We start from the raw sequence: 21,195 nt of genomic DNA, 5'->3' as shown, positions 1-21,195 counted from the left end.
ATCCATTGAATATGTGGAAGAAACAGACAAATGAAGGTTTTGTAAAACAGAACTGGAAACTGTCACACATCTTGTTGCTCGGTGTGATTAATGGCAGAAGGCCTGTATACTGAAAGGCATAACAATGTAACAAGACTGCCACATTGGGAATTGTGCAAACATTATAATATTGAAGTAGTTGAAAAGAATTGGAAACATGAGCCACAAAGCATTATAGAACATGATGAAGTTTATATCACATGGAATCACCCACCACCAACAGTTCAAAAAATAGATGTGAGAAAACCAGATATAGTAGTCCAGGAAAAAAGACAAAAGTGGCATTGATCATTGAAACTGCTACACCCAGTGATTACAATGTCTTACATACAGAGAGACACAAGGTCATAAAATACCAGGCCTTACAAGCAGAAACAAGGGCAATGTGGAAGAAGGATACCCAGACAGTTCCAATAGTAGTTGGAGCAATGGGTCTCATAAGAAATAATTTACAGTCGTATTTAAATATGTTACTGATACATATAACTCCATATGAATTGCAGAAAAAGTCAATTCTGGGCACACTGCTGGTGCTGCAAAGAACACCATAACATCAAACATTTGGATAACATCAAAGATTGACACAATACTAATTTCATGAACTTTAATCATACTTCATAGTTTCATAGTTTCATAGTTTAGTACTAGGCTATCTGCCCTGGGGCATTTATAAGCCTAGCCATAGTGATGTGGCTTTCATCACCCCATGTAATGGTACAAAGGTGTACAGAATAGATTTAGAATACTGTGCCTCTGTCTAGTAGTGACACAGTGAAGACCCCCTTACATAATAGAATTAGTTTACTGTGCCTCTTTCTAGTAGTGACACAGAGATGACCCCCGGGGTAAATCTACGATCTCCCATCCACTTGTCAAGATTTCTCTTGAAGAGAGTCAGTGAGGGGCACTGCCTAACATGAACTGGGATTCTGTTCCAGAGTATGGGAAGCCTTTGAGTTATGAATCTGTCCCTCCAGCATGTCCTATTCATATTTGTGCTGAGGTTTAAATCTTTAGCTCTCGTGGTTCTGATGGATTTGGATTTTTTGAGGTGGAGCATGTCCATCAATTCCTGATTGGACATGGCCTTGTACGTCAGGCACAGATCACCTCTGAGTAGGCGGTATGCTACTGAATAGAGCTGGAGTTTCTTTAGTCTGGCAGCATATGACATAAGTTGGAGACCCTTGATCCTCTTGGTGAGGTACTTTTGGGGTCTCTCCAGCTGTTGCAAGTACCGGGTGAGGTACATACCAAATGGGGCATTGTACTCAATCATGGGCCTGATAAGGGAGGAGTATAGGAGTACAATGACCTCCTTTGATCTGGATGTGAATCCCTTCATGATAAGGTGGGCAAGGTAGAAAGTCTTTCTAACCACTTTGGCAACGTGGGTGTCAAATAAGAGGTCACTATCGACTTGGGTCCCCAGGTCTTTGATTACTTTTTCTGTACTCAGTGGGTTACTGTCTATGTGATAATTTGTGGGTACTTTGTTTTTCCCAAAGGGGATGACTATACATTTTTTGGCATTTAGTTTAAGGGCATGACTCCGGCACCAGTTGTCTGTTTCAGTGAGGCCTTTCTGTAGGATGTATGTGTCAGCTGGTGTATCGACTATGGCACCTAGTTTGCAGTCATCTGCGAACTTTGTCAGCCACAACCCTCCCATGTTTGCTTTCACATCTGAGAAATAAATGCCGAACAAGAGGGGTCCCAGGACAGAGCCCTGTGGGACACCACTTGTGACTGACTTTGAGTCTGACATGGCTCCAGCGATTTTGACTTTATGGGTTCTATCCTTTAGCCAGTTTGCAACCCATCTTGTGACATATGGATTTACATTTAAGCTGTTGAGCTTGTCTATGATGCCTGAGTGGGGTATTGTGTCGAAAGCTTTAGCCAAGTCCAGGTAGGCTGTATGGACTGTTTTGTCCTCGTCAATGGCTCTAGTGACTGTTTTGAAATAGTCAACCAGGTTCAAAAGGCAGGATCTGCCCTTTACAAAGCCGAACTGGGTGGGATCAAGTGTCTGTAGGTCCCCAATGTCTCTTTTTATGAGTTCCATAATGATTCTTTCCATAGCTTTGCAGACCAGGCTGGTTAAGCTTATGGGGCGGTAGTTACCAGGGTCTGTAGAAGTGCCTCCTTTGTGGAGTGGGACCACTGTTGCTGTACGCCAGTGTTCAGCTACATATCCTGTAGTAAGGCTAAGGTTAAATAGCATTTTTATGTGCGGGTTTAGCTCCTCTTGGAGTTCACGTAGCACGCAACCCGGGATACCGTCAGGTCCCATTGATGCTGTGTTTTAGCTTTGCTGAGGGCGGTTCTCACCTGGACATCTGAGATGACAGGGAGGTTACATTCAGCTGGGATAAGTATTTCTTCTTTTGGGGGTGAGGGAGGGGAGAAATTTGCACTGAACCTGTCTGCCAGAATGTTGGCAATATCTGTGGGTTCAGTGTATTTTTTGTCACTGTGAACTAACTCTGAGCATATCTGAGGGTTTCCGCCCAGGTTTCTAACATAGCAGAAGAAGGCCTTGTGGTTATCTTTAGTGTCCATAGCAATTTTTCTCTCAAAGTTGGCCTTGGATGTTTTTATGAGAGAACATAGCTTTCTACTAGTGCTGATCAGAGATGCCTTCTCTTTATGGGATTTTGCTCTATCGTGCAGTAGCTTCCTTCTTTTGTTATACAATTTGTTTATGGCTGGGGTCCACCAGACAGAACACCTGCCCTTGGTGGAGAGTTAGTAACCGAGTACATTTCTGAAACCCAAAATACTTGAAGAAATTTAAAGATAATGAAGCTGAATTGCTTAAGGTATTGTTTGCCTCCACATACATATATACTATGAAATAACCAACCACTCCCTACATTGCATTACTATGTGGAAAGGGTATTTCAAAGACTGTTGGTTAATATGGGAACATTGTATGACAGATATCTCACAATTTGTTAAATAGTGGAACAACACAAAATTTGGTTTGAGTTTAACAACCACCGCTGAAGATTTTGCCGTGGACTTCTTAGACATTAATGCCACAATATTGCTAGTTGATACCCCAAATTCTGTATGCCTTGTACGGCATTCAGGATCAGTGCAGGAGCTCTAGCAGGCAATATGTCTACTGTGCGATCCAGGAACAGCCAGCAGAGGCATGCACGTGCGGTCCTGCACTAGTCCTGCACAGACTAAGCCCCTGTATGCAAATCACTCCATTTGTAGGAGAAATCCATGCAAATGAGGTGTATTTGCGATCCAGGAAGCTTGAAACTGGTCGTGCAGGACAAGTGCAATCTGCAGAAATGTACTCCGTTAGTAACCGAGTACATTTCTGCAAAATCCAAAACGGAGCTGTGACAGCTCCAAATAAAGGCTGCATATTGGTCAGGAAGCATGCAATGACCAAGTATAAGGCCATTAGCATTGAAAATAGCCAAAAAAAATACAAAAAACAACTTTTATTTTTTTTAACCGATCTCAGCCGTTTAAACATAGGGCAGCGGCATGCAAACGGGATTGGGGGAAAATAATAAAATAAACATAAAATAAGCATTCTAACTAAAATCACTATTCTGCCATGAAAGTCAATAGCAGGCGGAAGACAACATGGCCAGTGAGTAGTGGTTGCTAATGGGGGAGGCTCAGTATGAGGCATGTAACTATGCATTAGCAGGCAATCCTATGCAAATGAGGGGAATGATAGTGAATCCCAGTTTTTCCCAGCATGCTAGTCAGGTCCCAACAGTGTAAGAGTAGGGATAGCTTGGTGCAAGCCTAGGAGGTAGCTGAAATCATAGGGGGGGTGTCAGGCATATTGTAAGCGGATTGGAACACTCTGGCTCGGGTTTGCTCCTAGCTTAGCACAGTTAAGCAAGGGGGTGTGTCTGAATGTGCCCAGCACTCTTTACATTGCCTAAGCAGGTGTGCGTGCCACACACCGGGTTTTAAAGGAAGAAAACAAAAGTTAAACCAGGAAATAGCAGCTCTGTGTACATTTGAGCACTCTGTTTGTGTGGCACACCCTTGGCTTAAACAGGAAGGCAATGGGAAGGGAAAACAGCAGTAGGAAGGTAATCAAGGAGAATTAGCATAGCTGGCAGGTGAAATGTATCAGAATCAGCCAATTACACAGGCAGCAGACCAGCCCAGCCCAGGACACTACTATAAACTATGCAAAGATCTTATCCTCTGGTTTTTCCCATGCTCTACACCACCGGTGTATACAAGCGAAGAACTTTTAACAAACAAAACTACAAAATGATAGGGGCTGCAGCAGGCAACATAGAAGAACATGTGCAAGAGGCTGAGGGTGGTGAGGATGTGAATGCTGCTGATCAACCCACAGTGAGAAGATTGAGAAGAGTGTACAGACCCAGGGTAACCTACCAGGGGCTACATGAGCTGGAGATAGTGGAGCACTATAAGGTGGACAGGGACCTTCTGCAGCAAATTGTTGAGCTGTGCTGGCCATGCCTGACACACCGAACTGACCGAGGGGAACCCATCCCAGTGGATACCAAGGTATGTGTAGGCCTAGGAATACTAGCCACAGGTACCACCCAAAACTCAACTGGGGATATCATGGGGATCTCACAGGCATCAGCATCCAGAATATTCCACCAGTTCCTGGATGCCATGTCAGCACATGCCAGTGAGCACATATATTTCTTCAACACCCGTGAGGTGTTGGCCAGCAATATGTGTCTCTTCCACCAAATAGCAGAATACCCTGAGGTAGCAGGTGCAATAGACTGCACGCACATATGCATCAAAGCACCACCTGGCGATCAGGGTAGGGCCTACATCAACTGCTGGGGCCTCCCCTCCATCAACTGCCAGGTCATGTGTGATGCCCAGAGCATTATAATGAATATGTGTGCTGGATGCCCTGGAAGCTATCACAATTCCCACATTTGGCATCTGACACAGCTGTACCAGAGATTTGCCTTTGAGGACATACCCTTTGGTCACCTAGAGGGGGATGCTGGTTACACACTGGAGCCGTGGCTGATGGCACCCATCAGAATTGCACACACACCTGAACAAGAACACCATAATGAGGCACACGCACAGACCAGACTTATAATAGACTGTGTGTTTGGGATGCTCAAGTCAAAGTTCCAGTGTCTGGACACAGCTGGTGGAGCCTTGCAGTATTCACCAGCTACAGGTACCCAAATTGTTATGGTATGTGCCATGCTACACAATATAATCCTGAGGAAACAGCTACAGCAGGAACAGCACGGGTCAGGGCCACACAGCCCCCCACCAATGCCAAGGCCTGCACAGGCACAGAGTGACTCAGAGGAGGAACAAGCTGAACCTGCCCCAGTAGGCAGATGGAAGCGTGCCCAGTATGCCGAAGCCATGGCAAAGAGATAATGCATAGCACATACACTGACACAGGAGGGATCCAGGGAATGACACCTCTCTCAGACTCGCACATACAGTAAAAGGGATGCCAAACATGACACTACCTGTGCTCAACCATGTATAGGGAGTGTACTATGGGCTTTCAACATAGGCAGCCCTCCAGCACCATCCTCAATCCTGGCACGCCCACAAGGTAAGTTAATCAACCTACCAATTGCCAAATGGAGTAGAATGCGTCTGTATCTATGGTATGGATGTGAGAATGCAAGGGAATTGGCTGGCTGAATGTTATGGCAGCAGATAGTAGACACCCATAGTGGTACCATGACATAGGTAACACATACTGGAGTCACCACAGTAGCCAGTACTACACAGGGTGACAAAACTCACTGCAGGAAATGTGCTGGGGGATGTGTGCCCATATGACTCGCACATGCCAGTCAGAGATGTTCACATACCCAACAACAGTCTCAGCCAGCATGACGGGTATAGATAAACAAAAACAGAGCCTGTGCTATGGCCTCTGAATGATGCCTATGCGTAACCTCCGCCCCAGGCCTACACAGACAGACTACAGCAGGTCAGGCAGTGGGATGTTAGTTCTGAAGGGTAGGACGTCAGACACTAATATGTAGGGCAATCAAAGCTAAGACCTGTAGTACACTGATATGCCTCTAGTCAGTATGATAGGTTAGAATATAGAATGAAATGGAGTACCTGACATACCACTACAGTCATAGCAAATGTGTGCATGTGCAAGGTGTGCCCCCCATCTTATGCAGATATGTAGAAACAGTAAGATGTGCCCCCCAATCATGTGTAGAAATGTAGAAACAGTCAGGTGTGCCCCGCAATCCTGTGTAGAAATGTAAACACAGTCAGGTGTGTCACCCCACAATCCTATGGTGAAATGCAGTAACAGTCAGGTGTGCCCCCCCTCACCTATGTAGACATTTGGAAACAGACAGGTCTGCCCCTTCCCCCAATCCAGTGTAGAAATGTAGTGACACTCAGGTGTGCCCCCCAATCCTATAAAGAAATGTAGTAACATGCATGAGTAGGTATAATACGAGTGGAGCACAGATGGCCAGAGTTGGTCAGGGTGGCAGGATAGGTTGTAGCATTTGCACAATATGCAGGTCTTGTGTGTGTTAGAATGGTGTGGGTTTCAAATTGTGTGAGAGTGGTCAGTATGTATGCATGTTGAGGTAAGACTTGGTGGCCATTGCCCACTACTGCTGATAACAGGGACAAGCCCTCACGACTGCAGTGCCAAAGGCAATCCCCACCAGTATAACACATGCTAGCAGTAAGCCATTGTAAATGTATGATGGTAATATGTGTCACCATCTGAAAGACTGACATGGCTTGGCTGTTGGGCTAGATATACAAGAAGTACACAGGGGAAAGTACCCCAGATATACAGTATATATTGTGTCACTGTGAAATGGTGACACCCTTGGATTTGTACATATAGGCATGCATCACAGTAACAGGACCTGTAGTAGGGGATACCGGTGATGTCTGCCTGAACACCTTCAGATCACAAAGAATGTAGGACTGATGTATTGGGAATCAGCCATGCCAGCATAACTGTAATGCCCCATGCATATTTGCGTGTCAGATGCAAGTAGTGTCCGTAGCACACATGCACCCAGCCACACAATCAGCACCTACAGGCACCTCTCTGGCAATATCCCTGCTGTGTGGAAAGGGTACAGTATGACCCCACCTGTATATGGTAATAGTGAAGGACTGCAGCATGCAGTGTAGGTGTCACATACAGGTGTGTTCCCAGCTGTAGGTAGTACCCAGCCAGCATCCACACCTCCTGATCAAGACTGATAGAAGGTATTGGCATGAACAACTATCACATTTACTCTGTCACCCCAGGAGAATATACTGTATGATGGTCTGGGACTGTAGGACTGACGGAATGCAATGGCCTGCCACATCTGGCCTTTATCAACACCTAATGCCCCAGGGGTGCCTGCCAAAGGCCAATGTCTCACACATACTGCCAATGCATGTTATGTTATGGACACCCAAAGATCAACATAACACACTCTATTTAAGCCACATACATGTCCACCATGTCCCACTGCATGAACTGTGGACCAACACTAACACACACCTGTGATGTAGTGATACCCTTAGGGAAAGTATCACAGAATGTATGCATAATGTATGGAAGAGGTTAGAATAACAGAGGGGGGTGTGGGAGCATGGGCAGCATGGAATGTGCTGGGTCCGACACCATACTGTGTGCACACTATCCCTGGCTGCAAACACATAAATGGGTGGCTACACACCTGCCCGTACACCACAATAGGGTAAGTGTCCTGAGCCATGGCCCCTGCCTCTGGCTAACATGTGCAAATCTGTACAGTTGTGAGGCATTGCCACAGCAAGATAAGGCCATACTGCCACGTAGCTGGGCAGACAAGTATGGGATCCTCTGCCAGCACTGTACCAAGGTGCTGAACTGGATACACAAACCCAGCACCAAGTGTCTGCAGCTCCCCCTCCAGAATGGCATAACTTACCATGAATATGTAGGTGTCTGCCCACAATACCGGACACAGCTTCAGTCACCCTTGTCCCACAAGTCATCACTGTGAGCAAGAATGTCCACCTGACAGTACATAAGGACAGAAAACATCACTCTGTATAACAGTACTCATCTGAATATCTCTGCTAACAGCAGTACCATGCAGCTGAAGCAGCACAGACACAATCACCTACAGTACACACTATCCCCTGCACAGTTTTCATCATATTGCCAAATGATTGACTGATACCCTGCAGAAACAGTATGCTACCCGTAGGTGTACAACATAAAGGTCTGCACTGCAGTACAAACTACCTGGAATTGATCCACACATTCAATACAGAAGGGCATACTGGGCATGCTCACACATTTAAACAAATGAAGGCCATGTCTGCAAACAACAGTGGATCATTTATATCTGGCATTTGCAGATGTTAGTGCAGACACTCCTCAGTATGCAGCACTCATGCTTTGCACACACACTGGATAGGAATATAGACATATATCCAAGGACAACACACTATAATATGCCAAAAGTAGACATACACAGATATGTGGAATAGAGTGACTGTGACAAGGGGCCATCTGTTATGAGGCATGTCCCACCCAGCACACAGCCAAATTGCTACAACCACATGTGGTTCAGATGTCACTCAATGTAGACCTTAACCACTGGCATCTGTCAGCATGATGGACTATGTGGTGCAAGTGCTAGCTGTGCAACATGACTGTACAAGGAAGTATTCATCTAGCAGCTGTATACATGTACCTGTGGATAATAACCCTGTGTGTGCCTACATGTGGTGTGTCAACCTCTAGATGAATGGGTTATGGCCCATGCACACACACTGCCCTTCCCATAGCCATACTATGACAAGCCTGCTGAGGTCATCCACTTTGAAATATACCCTTGTGAAAGATGCAAACCAGTTGTCTCCATGGTGTTTCCTATAACTATGTACTGCTGTAGTCTGATAAATTAGTTAGGTAGGAGTTCTAATCCCAGACATGGCAAGTGTGTGTGTGTGTGTGTGTGTGTGTGTGTGTGTGTGTGTGTGTGTGTGTGTGTGTGTGTGTCACTGTCTGTGTAGAAAGCAATGTTTTTAGGCTAGTCACACTCCCTACAATTCAAATGCCCTACTCTGTCTAAGCTGCTGATGTCATACATTGTGAAATACACCTTTTGGAAAACTGCAACCCAGTAATCTCTGTGGTGTGTCCTATACCTGCGTACTGCTATAGTATAATAAACTAGTTAGATGGGAGTTCTAAACCCAGACATGGCAACTGTGTGTGTTTGTGTAGGGAGCAATGCATTTTACCCTAGCCACACTCACTACAATTCAAATGCCCTACTTTGGCAATCCTGCTGATGTCATTCATTGTGAAATACACCTTTGGGGAAGGTGCACTCCAGTAATCCCCATGGTGCATCCTATAACTGCTTCATGCTATAGCATGATACAGAACTCTGGCAGGGGTTCTATTCCCACAAATGTGGGTTGCAGATGTTTTGTATGTGTTTCAATGTCTGTGTAGGGAGCAATGCATTTTAGCCTAGCATCACCCACTACAATTCAAATGCCCTACTTTGGCAATCCTGCTGATGTCATTCATTGTGAAATACACCTTTTGGGAAGGTGTACTCTAGTAATCCCTGTGGTGTGTCCTATAACAATTTATGCTGTAGCGTGATATAGAACTCTGGCAGGGGGTTCTATTCCCACACATGTCAGTTGTGGATGTTTTGTGTGTGTTTCAATGTCTGTGTAGGGAGCAATGCATTTTAGCCTAGCCACACTCACTACAATTCAAATTCCCTACTTTGGCAATTCTGCTGATGTCATTCATTGTGAAATACACCTTTGGGGAAAGGGTACTCCAGTAATCCCCATAGTGTGACCTATAACAGCTTTATGCTGTAGTGTGATAGAGAACTCTGGGAGGAGTTGTATTCCCACACATGTTGGTTGTGGATGTTTTGTGCATGCTTCAATGTCTGTGTAGGGAGCAATGCATTTTAGCCTAGCCACACTCATTATTATTCAAATACCCTACTTTGGCAATCCTTCTGATGTCATCTAATGTGAAATACACCTTTGGGGAAAGAGTATGCCAGTAATCTATGTGGTGCATCTTACAACTGCGCAGTGCTGTAGTGTAATAAACTAGTTAGGTAGGCATTTAATCCCAGACATGACAGGTGTATGTGTGTGTAACTAACTCATATCCTGTGTGGAGGTGGTTGTGAGTGTGTAACAAAGAGAGTGGTTTTTGCAAATTTCTTATATGGTGGCCCTAGTATATATATATATCACAATGTCCACCGTACAGGGATAACAGATATGAAATAGCCAAGAGGCTGGGGTGTAAATCCATGCTCATACATGTGACATCTAGGCCAGGCAAACAAAGTTAGCAACCCTAGTATTACCCAGAGAATACTCTCAACCCATGTCTCACACACACACACACACACACACACACACACACACACACACACACACACACACACACACACACACACACACTTGCCTAGGCAACAGCGGCTATGTTGGTAGTACCCTGCATATTGACCACTGATAGTAACTATGGTGTGATTGCAGTGAGCTACAAAGGGCATGGCACCCTGTCCATCTGTCCAATAGGCACGTACATGCTTACAGTGCATCTTCCCCATGTTTCTCACTGGACATCTGCAACACCTATGGTGCCATCAAATGTGACCCACAAAGGACATACCATGCCTGAAAACATGTCCTGTATGGACAGATGCCACTGACACCAGGGAATGCCAGTATCATGCTATCAATGTAGGCACAGGGTAAACCTGCTGTCCATTACCAGTTCCCGTCACGTGAGGCCAGGACTGGCACATTTATTGATAATCTGTGTACACAACATGGGGCAGACACCCCAGGTACAGTTCCACATGTCACTGTACATGCATGTGGGAGGTGTGCACATCCCAGACACTATCATGGACTAAGGAACACATATATGGCAAGCAATGCACAGCATTGGCTACACACAATAGTCACCCAGGTGACTGGATGGTGAATACAATACCCACCTGTGTGGGCAAATCCTGAAACTACACACATGAGCCACAGTTCAGACCAGTGCCATGTGGGATGATGACAAGGTATACCCATCACATAGCCTTGTATAGCTGTCTGGCACAGTCGACCACTACACACCCATGAAGCAATGCACCCATGCATGTCAGTACTGGCACCCTGTGTGTGTGTGTGTGTGTGTGTGTGTGTGTGTGTGTGTGTGTGTGTGTGTGTGTGTGTGTGTGTGTGTGTGTGTGTTGTATGATGTGTATGATCACATTCACACTCCCTAAAACCCTCATTGGTATACTGAAGCATGCTGTCCAATGTCAAACACTTCCACATACCCTTTGCCCATATAAACTCTATATGATCCCTGTGGTGCATGTCATACCTGCACAGTAATGTGTTGTGGCAATCTCACTATTGATGAATTGTATTCCTGGCCCTGCCATGTGTGTCAATGTGTGTGTGTGCCCCTGCCAGAGTGTGGCTGTGGTGATACTGGCACCTGTTCATGCCGACAGGCACGTGTACTACACCTACCATATAAATACCATATCCCTGATGCAGATGCCATTCACCATCACATATATGTTTTGAGGGCTCCTCAGCATATAACCTATGTGGCACATCTGATAACTGCATAGAAATGTGATAGCACTATATAGACATCAGGGGTTTGATACACTGTGCCGGTATATGTGTGACACAAACATGCTTAAGTTTTACTCTCCCACCCCTCCCTGACTTTACTTTGCCTCTGTCTGCCTCTCTCACTCCCTCTCTGGTGGATGTGGACACCTACACCTGCTTTGCTTAGGCAGCAGCATGTGTATTGTAAGTGATGCTCATGATCAGCTGATTGGATTGCAGCCCTCCTCTAGTTGATTGCATGTGGAACAACTGTGGCAACATTCCCATAGCCAATTGCATGGAAACACACTCCAATATCTAGGGACATCATGTTGGTAGTGGGCCGTTTCATTAACTGTGAGCAGGAACTAGATCAGTTGTGTGGCAAGCAGCATAACAGATGGAGTGGGGATTTACCTATAACAACATACACTGTGGAAACAGGCCAAGATACAGGAGGGGGATGTGCCTGACTTGACTAAAGACTATAAGTGCTGCTATACTGCAATTGGAGTAATGTTGGTTTAACAGGATGTGTGTGGATATGGCTGTCCTACATGTTTTAATACCTGTCATGTCAGTGCAATGTTTATGAGGAAATCCCCATCAGTAGGGTCATCTGCAGACCGGGCAGTGTGTAGTGCCTTTTGTTTCTTGTGTTACCCACAGAGCACCTATCTGTGAACTGCAGAAGGTAGTGTGAGGACTGAAGTCTGTAGATGATGACAGCCATGAGAGTTACTGACTTCATATCCTGCATAAGACATATGTTGCAACAAACCCAGTTATGACAGTAAATGTATGAGGTTAACACAGCAATATGTCAATAATGGCCCTGTGTTTATGACTCCAGCCACAACACTGCCAACCTTTGTACATATGTCATGCAGTAAGAGGTGCATATGTGCTGTACACCATATTTACTGACATCATATCTGATAACAAGCCAGTGAGATATCAGACTGCTACACATGTTATGTATAGTAGGGGTTATATTTGATGACATAACCTGGGCATTCTGTGGTAGTGTGTACAGTACTGAGGTCTGTGTACTTATGGTGATTGTTGACAGTGTGTGTATTGTTAATATGTACCTTGGCCTGTGTACAGACTGTGGTAGATGTCATTGTTCTTGGTCCTGGTCTATCTGATGTTACATGCTGCTCCACTGTATGTTACCCTATCGACTTACATGTTTGTAGGTCCAAACACACACATGTTCCATGTTAAAAGCAGATGTGACCTCCCACACACACTATATCTGTGAAGACAATCCCTATTACAGTAGCAATAGCTTACAAACATACTTGTAATACATACCTGACATCCCCTTGGACTACGAAATTGGGGCTATTGGGCCTGAGGTAGGGCTCCACTCCATGTTCAGGACATATGGTGAACATATATGTATATCTAATTATCCATATATCTATATAGATATATACACATTGACATACAGAGATGGATATGTATATGTACATATATATATATATATATATATATATATATATATATATATATATATATATATATAAACACTCAGATATATACATATACAGAGCAATATATGTCTACACATATACAGATAGAGATACATATACGTATGGATATCTGCATATATATTGACAGTAGTAGGTATAGGACAATAGATATGCATGCACATATAGTTGTACATATCTACATCTATGCCAACATAACTAGTCATAACTGTACACATAGGATGTGCATACATATATAGTTACATATACATGCATCTATATATATATATATATATATATATATATATATATATATATATATATATATATGTACATACGAAGGGATGTACACATGGCCATATATAATTTGCACTATACAGATGTATATACAGACATATGTATGAGTATACATGTGTATTTAATGTGGACATATATAGACCTATTATATGTATATAACCATTTTTCTGTCATGTGTAAACCTCACGGTTGTATATACAATTCCAGATGTATCTCACCGTATGTATCTGCTATGTATACATTATGATAAAACAACATATGTGATGCAACAGTTATATTAATAACAAGGACTACACAATTTAGGAAGTAAAGGCAATTGTTCAATACTATTCAATATGTGTATTGACAGCTATATTGGTAAAACAACAGCTGTCTTCACAGTGGTTATGGAGTAGTGGATAAGTGTTGTGACTTTAGTGTACTGGGTTCAAGACCTGCAATGGTTGTTCATTTTTTTGCTGGGCAGCACAAGAGCTGTTGGATAAAGAGTGGTTAAGGAAGGTTTGAGCAGTTTTAAGTGGGTTTGCATGGAATTGTGTGAAGGTAAGCAGTGCTAAACTATGGGTAAATGTACGGGCACTTACACAGTATAGGCTTTACTTACCAGTGCGCAAATCAGCTTAGCTGTTATATTGCACCAATGTTGAGACTTGCTAAGCATGCCTTAGCCCTGGTAACCAGGTCACACCACCCAGTACGATAACATAGCAGGGTAATGCCATCTGTGATAAGTGTATGTAATGCCATGTACAATACATGCACCTATGTGCTGTCATTACAGTAGCAAGGGGTGTGAGTGTCATGTGTGGGACACAGACATATATGAGACCTGTACAGCACTGTTATCCATGTGAATGTGTTACATACAGGGGTAGTAGCCCAGGATACATGCTGTCACACTGGTATGTAGTGTATCATGGCAGGACTACTGTTGTCAGTGCTAACCCAGGCAAGACCAGAGTGCTAAATGTAGGGATTACAACAGGCACACCTGCAGGCATAGCTGGACTCTGAGGCCTCCCTTTTGTATCCTTGGTATGTGAGCTGTGTCACAGTATATACCCCTTACTGGGTAATGGTCCATCATGTGGAATGTAACTGTAGACTACTGTCTGTACAGCACGTTACTGAGGGCATCTGACATGTAGTTATGGCATGCATATTGTTGTCAGATGTCTATCTGTCAAAACACCCATGCAACTGCATAGCTACTTGCCAAGCTGATGACTGTCAGTCCCTGTACAAATGTGCAGATGGCAGGTATCCAGATGGGATATGTACAGGCAACTTAAGCTTGATTGACACTGCTGTGCAAGAAGTGGCACATATAGGAGATGTCACCCTGTACGCACCACATGCCACAGGTACCTCCACTACACTACCACAGTCAACCAAACATGCTTGGGTACAGGTCACCATCATAGACAATAACTATGTGTTGTAATGCATGTTGCATACATGTCAACTTGATCACCTCAGTGGCCATGTGCAGGAGGCACCTGGAGGATTGGCTGATGCATGTCATTCACACCCTGAGGGTCATGACAGTAGTGTCTCTCAATAGATGACTGCTACCACCTGGCAGGTGGCAGGGTAACACTGTACACACAACCCCTACACAACCCATCTCCCCTTGGACAATAGCTAGGTACACAGCTATGACCACCTGTAGGGTAGCACTCCTGTACTGACACATGTGTATGTGTACATTACTGAGTATAGCAGTGTCTGTGTGTTAGCACACCTGTACTTGGGAATTCCATGAGGGCCTTCACAACCAATGCAACAACCATTGCCATAGTCAGTTGTGGCTGCTGCTGTATGGGACATTACATGTACCCTGTTAAGCTCCTCCCATACTAGCTACATGAGCCTTGCAGTACCAGCAGAACAGAGTTTTACAAATGGGGTGATAGGCATGGGATACCCATTGTGTTCTAGCATGTGTGTGTAGATGTGCATGTCCATATATCTGTAGGGGACAGCATTCTGAGGCCACATACCCCTATTACAATACCCATTGCCAAACAGTACTATAGATAGTGTTGTTGCTGCCCATAGGTGAGGCATGCCAATGCAACACCCTACTACATGTGTGGCATGTACACGAGATGCATATCCCTGTAGTACCACTGTTGGGGTACACTATGGGTTTTATCGCAGTTACGGTCAATGTGTGATGGTGGGTATGGCAGAGTGTCATAATGGGTTTCAGGGAGTACAATATCCACTGGAGGATGTGGGTGCTGTGTACACTGTCATTACACCAAGGTACACCTGGTATATGTCCCATGTACCACATTATTGTTACCACTGTCACCATCAACCATACAGGTAACTGTTACCACAATCCAAGCCAGTTATACATGTGATGTGTGCAGCCTACCTGTACCACATTGGACAAATGGTCAGGTTAGTTAGCAGCAATAGGCCCTGGATCTCGGATGTGTGTCTGGCTGTTATGTGTCTGTAAATGTGTATATGACTATATGTCACACTACGTATTGTCCAAATATACCCATCACATCCCCATTAGCATATTGTACATGTCTGGGGATGTTCTGCATGTAACATGTAACCTGGGACACACCTCACCCTAAATGCTGTGTGGTGTGTGAATTGTAAGCCACACAGGTCAGTATCACTATATAGCTAGGTAGGGGTCTACTCCCAGTGTTGCCAAGTAACAGTATGCATTTATGTGCATGGTTCTACATCAGGTTGCAGGGTATACACGCCTCAGTGGGCCACCTATCCATGTGGCACAGACAATAACTGGTTTAGTAACCTGTGACATGTGTTCAACTGTACCCCAGATATGTCACAGCCATGCTGTCATCCCAGTGACATACCCCATTGTGTAATATGACTGCAGACCATCCTCGTGCTGACACGTGTACACCTACAACACAAATGGATAACATTATAGAGACTACATCCAACCAGTGTTACTAACAGCTATAAGACATCATTGCTGGATGGCTACACTACCTGCCATCTATGCATTACACTCTAATCCCTACGACATGTTACACTGCAGTATTGTGGTACACTGTTGCACAGTCACCATGTGCATCAGAACCATATCAGCCTCTCCCTGCATTGATGGTATGGATAACAAGGATGCAGCACAGGTATCATCATATGCACAGGGCATCCTAGTGCTGACACATGTACACCTACAACACAAATGGATAACATTAAAGAGACCGCATCCAACCAGTGTTACTAACAGCTATAAGGTATCATTACTGGATGGCTACACTATCTGCAATATATGTATTACACTCTACTCCCTTCAACATGTTGCACTGCAGTACTGTGGTACACAGTTGTACAGTCAATGTGTGCATCAGAACCATAATAGCCTGTCCCTGCATTGATGGTATGGATGACAGGGATGTGGCACAGGTATCATCATATGTACAGGGCGTGTTGCTGGTTTGCCAGAGGCCAAGGTTGGGCCATACATTTGACACCATGCGTGTGGGTGAGGAGTGTACTGTGGAGGGCTGGGTGAGGTGAAGTGGTGTGTGTAGGTATGGGGTTGCCCTAGGTGTGTTTGAATAGTGTGTGGGTATGCATGCACACAGTTCTGCCATGTGGCTGCCCTACACAAGTGTTTACGGACAGATGCAGACCATACCTGGCAGAGTGTGCAGTTCACTGCCTCTGGCCATGGACACATGGACTTTGCCTTCCACGGGTCCCATGGGCACGTCCAGGTACAGGCCTTGATGTGCTATTCTCAACTGCTGATGACAATTGTCCTCTGGTACTTGGTCCCTCCCCAAGACCCCGTGCGAGTGGCCTGTTGTGTTGTGGTGTGGATAGTACACCCCCTGCACTACCGGGGCTGCTAATGCCACTACGGGAGCCAATTGGTGCCCTAACACCTCCACATTGACTACCAGATATTGATGTTGCTAGCCCACATCCACACGGGTGTCGTCGCATTCCCACCACACATTGAAGCACGGACAGACCATGGCCGATGAGGGCCATAATCTCATCATGCCATCTATCCGTGTGCTAGGTATAAGCACATATGGCACTCGACAGTTCACGGAGGTTGTCACTTACCGATGTGAGAGCAGCCCTCTTCAGCCTCAGGGCCTGTCTGGTGTAATGTTCCATACATGCCTGCACCACCTTTACAGCCTGAAAAATGCACCTGTTGGTACCAGCTATGTCACCTATGCCAGGGGTATGATGTCCAGTGGCCCTACCATGAGCACCCTGGGACATCCGCCTATGTAGTGCTCTGCTGGCCATCTGGCTATGCCTGTTGTGACCGGACACAGTAGGCATGGTTACCACACTTCCCTGTGTATTGCCACCACATGCCAGCTTTTCCGCCGCTATGGCCACTGGTGATGGGGTATGTGTAGGCACTGAAACTGTGCGCGGGGTTGGGGTGGTTAAAAATGGGGATTTCAAATATTGGTGCAGTGTCGTCCCTGACAACCCCACCTGTGCCTTAACAGTAGTATCATCATCCTCGGTGTCTGTATGGACACTAACATCAGATTGCATGCAGGAGGGACCCATGACCCACCTCTCCACCTATGGGGGAAAACAATAAACACACTTTAAAACCTGTACAGCATTACCTAACAGTACACACACACACACACACACACACACACACACACACACACACACACACACACACACACACACACACACACACACACACACACACACACACACACACACACACACACACACACACACACACACACACCTCTGTAATACCTACCTGTCCATGGCTTTACAGACAGTCCCCATATATGTCCATGTGTTACCCCATCCTGCATCACACTTGTTAACATACACACATTGATACCACTCATTAACATCTCAGTCCACTAAATGCCCACACAAGCGGCCACAACACAAAGCCTGTTGCTAATTTACCTGCTTGACCTGTGTGTAGTGGTATTACATGGCCTCACTGCTGTCATTCAGTATGCACTCTCTGTATGTCCCGTCATGATGTGCATGGCCCCTATACATTTGGGCTACTATGTTGTATCCATAATATCTCACACTGGTGTGTCATGTGTATGTAATACTCAGTACATCCCAGATATACTGCTCCTTCATCCTATCATGTGACAACTGTAATATTTGGATACACTCCCTAGTGTTGACTTGTACTTCCCCAATGCATCTGTAGTGCTGCATACATGGATTGTAGGTGTCCTCCCTGCTGACTGCGATATTAAGGGTGTACCTGGTGTCTACCTTCCATCTGGATGCCTGTTCCATGCTACAGGCCATATTATACTATTTTCTGTCCTGTGATTATACACGACAGGTATTCCTGGTGTGTAATGTGGCAGTCTATATCAATGTACTGCATGGTCCCAAAGGGAGATACAACCGTATGAACACCCCACAATCATACATGTGCACACACACACACACACACACACACACACACACACACACACGCACACACATACAGGTGAGGCTGCACAAAGATAGTACACACAGTCCTCCTATTACCCATCTGTCAACATGCATAACATATGGTACACAACAGCATGCAGTAGAGGTATAGTCAATCCATGCTAGCAACAGTATACATGTGCGTGATGCATGTGCTGTGTCACTAGGTAATGCCCCTTCCCCTGGATACCACTGTACCCATGTACACAGTATTGCTGTGCACCTGTTTTGCACCCTGTCATGTAATGTGCACCATAACTCACAGGTGTACAACCCATTGCGAAATGTGTAGTACTGTGTCAGATATGTCAGCTGTATTTCTCATAGCCCCTAAGTTTGCAGCAATACACACCTGGGATGATATGTGGACAGTTGTCATTGGTGAATGCCTGATGCCTGATTTACAGCTGTCAACATCAACAGACCATGTATGACCAATCCAATACTCTTACACTGACAACCATCAGACCATACAGTGGCTATGGGGGGGTGTACACACCTTTATTGATTTGACACACACATCCTTGATCTGCCATGGGACCACATCACTGCCTATCTTAGCAGTACACGAGCCTGATATGTGACATATTTCCTGTACTTTCACATGCAGTGTTTTAGGTGTGTGGCTGCTGACTGCAATGCATACACACAGTGTGGGCATATGTGTGCACAACCTTATCATGATGGTTTATCGCACCTCTTGTTGTGTGTACTACAGCAGTCACTACTCCTGGCAGGTGTATACCAGTGTGGGCCATCTGCATTTACCAGTGTACGTTCAGTCTGCCCTACACATGTCCCCCTATTCTGCATGATTGCAAGGTCTACTCATGTGCACATCCCATGGTATTCACACACTGCTGTCACTATTGCTGTGTGGGTAGGGCTATGGCTGGCACAGGTTCTGAACCTGACTATGTGCAGATAGGGCTATTCCTAGCATCCTTAGGATCCCTGCTGCAGTGCACTGGTGTGTCATGCTGACACCCCCTCCTTCAGCCTTTATGCAGATACATGACAAGTAAGCCCTACACATGTGTGGCACTTTGCAGTGTCCCATACACTAAACACCACATGTTGCAGCTTAAACCCAGCTGATAATGTGGACTACTGTAATGCCTTATGCCATAGTGTATCTCTAAAGCAGTTGCCATTGTCCTACAGGTATATACACTGGTATTGCACTGTATATGGGTGTTGTTCTGAACATGTCCGTACTGTAGGCCATGTCTACCACCATTATGTTACTCCCTGTAGACACATTCCACAATGACAGGATGTTAGTTATCATGCAGGTGTCTGAAATACCCTTCCAATACCCCATCATGGTCACCCCTGTGAGACAATGCATTTCACAGCAACAATACATGCACATGTACAGCATGCATTCTGGGTAGGTGTGTTATATGTGTGCATGGAATATACCATCACCATTACATGCCTGGTGTGTTGGCAAGCATCTACATAAAACATACCAGCTACAGGCTGCTGCCTTGGTGGTATCCCGGAGGGACCCACATAAGAGGGTGAGAGATGCAATGTCAGTGACCACACCTGTGGTAGTGCTACACGGTGGGTGCAGTATTACAATACATCAACGGTGCATTCCCACGATACTACCACATGTGGACATCTGTTTATCACTACAATGCAGCAACAAAATATATCTATGACATGTCAGATATGCATGATCTACCTGTACCAATGCGGATGTATACACAACAGTGGTCTACTGATGTGTCCTGTGTCCTTACCTGCACGGTCCTCAGCTGGTGTGTGGGTGACACCCTCCTCAATGAAGGAGTCCAGTGGTTGACGTCTGTCCAGACAGGCAGGTGCCATAAGGCTGGCCAGGAACTCCTCCACATGTGTCATGGGGGATGGATGGCATGGACCCCCCTGTGGTGAGGTGACCCCCCTGAGACTGCAGCAGCACACCGACAGGCACTGCGAAGCAGGTCAGTACATTGATGCCAGACCTGCTCATAACTGCGGTTGTGCAGTCCGAAATCATTGACCCTGTGGACTAAGTCATTCCACAGGGTGGTCCACTACTGCTGCTTATGTGTGGCCCTGCCAAACAGCACTGGATAGTGCTGGATCAAATGTGATATCACCACATCATTTTCTGCTTGGGAAGAGATGGGCAACCGTGCATGTGCCATTCTGGCTGAAAGACATAAAGATTGGAACAGGTCTGAGCAACTCATACAACAAAGTTACCACAGTTCGTAATATACATCTCTGTCACCCCCCACCATATCAGCTTCAACAAACTGTACACACAACTCAATAG

This window comes from Protopterus annectens, chromosome 7.part0 (genome assembly GCF_019279795.1).
Source record: "Protopterus annectens isolate FY-2018-M chromosome 7.part0, PAN1.0, whole genome shotgun sequence".
Lineage (NCBI taxonomy): Eukaryota > Metazoa > Chordata > Ceratodontiformes > Protopteridae > Protopterus > Protopterus annectens.
Note: the sequence above shows the minus strand (reverse complement) of the source record.